Raw genomic sequence first — 6,000 nt, 5'->3', positions numbered from 1 at the left:
ACACAAAGATTAGTAACAAGGATGATACATAGTATGATTAGGTATTAAACAAAAACTAAGATGCTGTGTCAGGTAATTTTCTATGAAAGTATATAATAGGAACAAAAAAAAGGGAAAGAAACAAAAAAATGCAATGTTGAGGTGTTATAAGTATGCTACATAGCACTGAATCAATACTGTGTGAGAAGTTAATATTTTTTTTATTCTGCTGCTGAACAATAAAGTATTAAAATACTGCAATTTACACAGGGTTATAGCAGTAAAACCTTATTGAATTATCTTTCTGAAGCAGAAATTCTGTAAGTTACAAGATACTGTCTTTTATTTGGAAGATCTTTCTTTTTTAAACAGAAAGCCATTACATTAACAATTACTACATGTTGATTTCAAAATAACAAACAAACAAACAAAAAAAACCCACACACCAATAAATAAATAAATACATACATACATAAATAAATAAATCCTGTACTTTGAAACTGTCATTTTCTACTTCTTATCTTCCCATTCCAAAAGTTGAAAAAAAATCACTTGGTCTGGAATGAGATGAGGAAGAAGATGAGGGTGAAGATGTTTATTCATTTCATTCATAACAACTGTAAAAAATTTTAATTTTTACAGACTAGTCCCAAAGATAACTTTTCATAGAAAACAATAGGTTGAGCGATTTGTATCTTTACTCAGTAAAAGGTATCTACTTAATTTGTTCCAGTAAAGTTTCTTCTGAATTCTTTATCCCCAGCAACAGTAGTGGAGCTTGTATTATATAATGTTAATAGCTTACAATGTAAAGTGAAACAATTCAACAGCAGAAACTCAACACGGTTTTGGATTGCTTTTACAGAAGCATATTAAATACTTCATCACAGACATCTACAGAGACATAATCATCACCAAATAAGGACAATTTATGAGAAACTGCCGTGACAAGTAAAAGGATGAAATATAATTATGGACAAAGGAAAGGAGGAAGAGAGATATCCTACTGATAAGACCTATTGTTAATCTTTGAATTCCCAAGAGAAGTGACTAAAGTCTCATTGATCAAGCCACATGATCAATTTCATAATATGCTATTAAATATTCCATGAGAAATAATGCAGGACAGATTCCTTAAAGGATCTAAGAAGATGAATTTTGTTTTTATTTTCTCTTGAATACTTTGATATTTTGCATATGGGGCACTCATCATAAATTATTTGACTAGCAGAATAAATGGGAGAAAATTTTCTCCTTGCAATCTGTGAAGGTTCCTTACCTTTTAAACTGGTTCCTCCTCATGCAAAGATAGAAACAGAAATGACAAGTTTGGCAATGCCATTGAGAATTTTCCTTATCTTTGTGTGGCTTTTGCCTATCAAACCTTTAAAACAGATAAAATCAGGGGCACAAGCAACCAGAATATTTTTATTTTCTGCAAAAGCTAAAAAAAAAATTTGGATTCTTGTTTCTTCTGACTTGAAAAATACAATAAAAAACATGAGATAAAATGTGTTCTAATTGCTCAGTTTACATATGATTTTTTGGATATATTTTATGAATGTATAGTTGAAGGATATTCTGTGAATGTATATTAAAATTCTGGGGCTATCGCTGACTAGTTCCACAGAAGCAAGATTCATAACCAATCTATTTAAATTCAAAATTTCAATTCAGATTATATGAAATATCTTGTATCACTGGAAAACAAAGATACATTTTGAATTTTCAAATCATGAAAGCTTTTTGTTTTAACCTCCAATTTTATTTCAGAGAACAACAAATATCGAAACAAAAAAATAAGGATTTCTGAGATAAATGCATAAATGAGTTTATAATACCTGTAAAATTCATCAAGTGTTTTAGTTACAGACCTGTAACATCAATATACTTCCAAAATTGCTACTTTATTTTTACATATTTTAGCTCTTCTGCAATACTGGGAATTGATAGATTACTTTAGAGATCTGGTTGATTATTCAGGCATTATTTTCATCAAAGTACCAATGTCACTTGTAGACATAGAAGTCTGACATCAAAGGGTTTACTTGAGATCATCTTTAGAGAAATTTAAGGAGCTGAGGGACATGGGGATGGGGAACAAAAAGAAAATAACTATTTCTCATTATCTAAAATAATGGTTTTCATCTATGGTTAAATGATGACATTAAGTTTGTGAAGATTTTTTGCCCTGCTTGACAGGACTATGAGGAATGATGAGTCACGGGGTTAATAGCATTAGTCAGTTGAAAGCAGGAAGCTCTTGTTGCTGCTGTTATTATTACCATCACAACTGATCTGCCAAGCTGTTATTGTCAGGGCATTGCATCAATTTAGCAAATTTTATTAATGTAGCACGGCATATGAGGCCAGAAGCATGCAGATGATGGTAATGTTGATTTGAATTATTTAAGGAGGAAATGTTTAAAAAGAAAGCAGTAGATACAGAAATCCTTTCATTTGCTTCTTTCTCAATTATCATAACTTTATTCTTGTCCTTCAATAAGGACAACTAACAATGTTTTTTTGGTGGGAATACAAAATTATACGGTTTATATTATGATGTCCAGGTTAGATTGCATGGCTTTGCTTGATTCATGGCCTTATCTTATGTTACAAGTTTTAATGGTTCAAGAAAACTCACTTCCCTGCTAGGAATTAGAGCTAATAGATCTCTGGCTTGTAGCAGACTCTAGTAGTAACATAAAAAGAAGTCACTGAAAATTCTTAAGGATAAAGCACAGGGCAAAATTTGAGAACTATGAGTTAAGGCATCGCTTTCCCAAATTCTATCTGCTAATGAACCTGGCTTTAGAAAAATTAGCAGCAGTGTAACATAGTGCAGATTTTACTTGTTCAGGTTCTTGAAAACCTCTTTGAAAGAAAAAAACCATCATCAGTGTTCTTCAGAGACTATAAACCAAGCTCTGGAAAGGAAAGAAATAGATCCTTTTTAAGTAATGAACTGAATTTTGAAAAATCCTGTTGTACATGACTAAGATGATGGATACAAATCAAGGAGGATACACTGAAATTCATGTTCTTCCTTATGTTCTTTTTTCACTCTTGTTGCTGTTCTTTTCACTCAGCCATAGAGTAATGGCTGTGTTAAAGTACAGTCTAGGAAAGCAGTTATTAAGCAGTAGGGAGTAAAGTAAAAATCTGGGTGAAGAAACCCAAAAGATTTATATAGAAATAAATAAATTTTTCTACTGTTGTTCATTCGTATGCTTTCTCTGTATTCTGCTACAAAGCATAACGACCCCAAAGGCAAGACAGGCAGTCTTCTTCCTCCTTTCAAAGGCATGAAGAAATCCAGAGAAGCTGATCTTTTCAAAACACCTTGTAGGTCCCATATGGGAATTTATTCTATTTTGTCTCTAAAGCAAAACTTCTTGGTAGATATGGGAGAGGGGAGAGGTTCCCACAAAGCATTGGCTTTTATTAAAAAAATTAAAATGCCAGGTCAACAAAGTCAAGTTAACCTCAACTCTTTTATTATCCTGTGATTCTGTGAAGTCCACAGCAACAATCTGTGGCGAAGAGTAGAATATACTCTTCCCTAAAATGTGGTGTATGAATATTTTATTAGGGAATAGTTTTCTGCTTTGAGGATTGTCAGTAAGAATAGGTTCAAGACCTAAAACGTAGATGTGGAGAAGGACTGGAGAACAAGTAGAGCAATTTCTTCCATCCAGATACAAATATTTCAATTCCTTCCGCCCTCAAACCAGGTTTCTTGGAGAATGGATGGTTATTTAGCAGTGCTTCCCACTTTTTCCCGTAGCTTCATATGATCATTTGTTTGCTTCCTTCTGTGATTTTATATTTTGCTGGCAACTTCATCTGAAGACAAACACTGTGGCAATTGAAGGGCTCAGGGAACAGATTATGTGTTTTACTCCTGACAGAAACTGACTTTAAAGAGTGAAAATTCACTGAAAAATTGCTGAAATAGCATTGAAATAACGAAATAGGAAATAACCCTTTTAAGAAAAAGGGGGGGGGGGGGGGGGGAAGCAGCCCAAAAAACAAACACACAAACAAACCCCCAGACAGAATAATACTACATCAGGCATGGTGCCAATTACAGTATAGAATAGCCATGTAACAGTGAAAGGTAAAAAAAAACAAACACCAGAGATACAAAATAATGTCAGTACTGCTGTTAAACTGAAGAGAAAAATAGGTGACAAACATAGCCCTCATATATCTGGTCAGGCTGACTTTGTATCATGAAAAAAAAGAGGGAGGGGGGAAGTCCTTGGTGAAAGCTATGCAAGTTGTTAATTTAGTTTCATGTTACTTTTATATATTAATATGCATCAATAACTAGACATTTATTGGAAAGTAGCCTAGCTAAAATTGTCTCAAGTATCCCAAATTATCTTTAAATTAAGACAAATACGGTGACAGTGATGACACAGTGGCAAAAACTGATCTGAGAATTACAGTACTATGGGAACTAGCATTTTCAATCACCTGTTTATACTGCTTTCAAAGCACAGAGTACAAGCAGTTCTGTTATCTTCATTAACAGTAAGTAGATAACAACAACAACAACAAAAAAGATGATCTGTAGCAAAAAAATGCAAGGAAGTCTTGCTGTGATTAATCTTCATCTGCCATAGACAAAGCTCCATTTAAATCAGTGGTGTGACTTACTCTGTTTCAGTATCACTGTCAGAAAAAGTACTCCGGTCTTGCTTTGACAAACTGGTTTTACTTTAATCCTTTTTATCTGGTTCTATATTAAATGCTACTGTGTCATAAATGTCCATATCAAATCAAACCCACCTTTCAACCTTCTCTGTAAAACAAGCATAAAGTGAAGGTGTAGTCTAGTTAATGAGGACAGTTATTTTTCTAGACATGTCACCGGTGTCACATAGGAAAATCTCAAACTCTTGTTTCATTGATGATTATTTATTTATTGCAGATTTTAATAATAATGATAATGATAATAATAATAAATACCTTATTCACTTTGAGACAAACAAACATACAACTTTCAGGTCAATATCATGTCATATGTGATTTTTCTTCTTTTATCCGTTTGAAGGCTTAAACGTATTTACTTTTTCAACTACAGTTTGATGAGATACACCAACTACTGTATATCTTTTTCCCTTTAGTTCTTTGTGAATTGCATTGGTGCTTTTAAGAATGCACTTGTGTGTAAGTCATGGTACAGTGTGTGTTTGTTAGTATGATGTTATGAGTATGATTGTGTTTCTTTGGTACAAGGGTTTACCCTTTTGTTTATGATGTTACTTCTTTGGGCCAAAAGAGCATGATTTACTGATTGTGCACAATCATTTATCTTGCCCTTCTTTATGTCTTACGCTTTTAAAAATTAGAAAGCTGTTTTTACAAAGTATAAAAAATCAAAGTCACTCTGCTTTCATGTTCTTCAAAGATAACCAAGTTTTATTATTTTATTTCTGGAAAAATATACTGAAAAATTTCAATTTGAATACAATTCAGTGAAAATTTTCTAGTATAATAAAAATTGAATCATTTTATCATTCCCTCTTCCCGCAATATTTTAAAAAAAACAGTAGGAAATTCTTACAGACAATTATGATTTGTCTATATGTGAATTGAATCTAATAGTGAACTGTCCACACTGACAGAAGCAGGCATATATTAAAATTTAAAGTGACATTTAATTTGAATTTTTTCTAATTTTGCAATTTTTGTTATTTCTCTCACATGTCAGTCACCCCATTTTACTATGAACTAGAAAAGGTCAGGATTATTAATATGTATCCAACTAAGAGATTTTCTGTATAAATAGGAAATCTTTCCTGTATAAATAGGAAGTCTTTCATATATAAATAGGAAATCTTCATTGTATCAAGAAAAAAAAATAGATTTTGCTAACAATAGAATAAAACATTCTTTGATGTCAGTGAAGTAATTTGAACAGCTCTTTGAGAAAGAAAATTTTTCTTGGGGCTTCATTTTCTTTTCAGCATGTGGAATTTCTATAGTACTTTCTCTAGCAAGGCGCTTATA

The sequence above is a fragment of the Falco punctatus genome, assembly GCF_963210335.1.
Source record: "Falco punctatus genome assembly, chromosome: 2".
NCBI lineage: Eukaryota > Metazoa > Chordata > Aves > Falconiformes > Falconidae > Falco > Falco punctatus.
The sequence above is the reverse complement of the archived record's forward strand: the minus strand, read 5'-3'. Positions refer to the sequence as shown.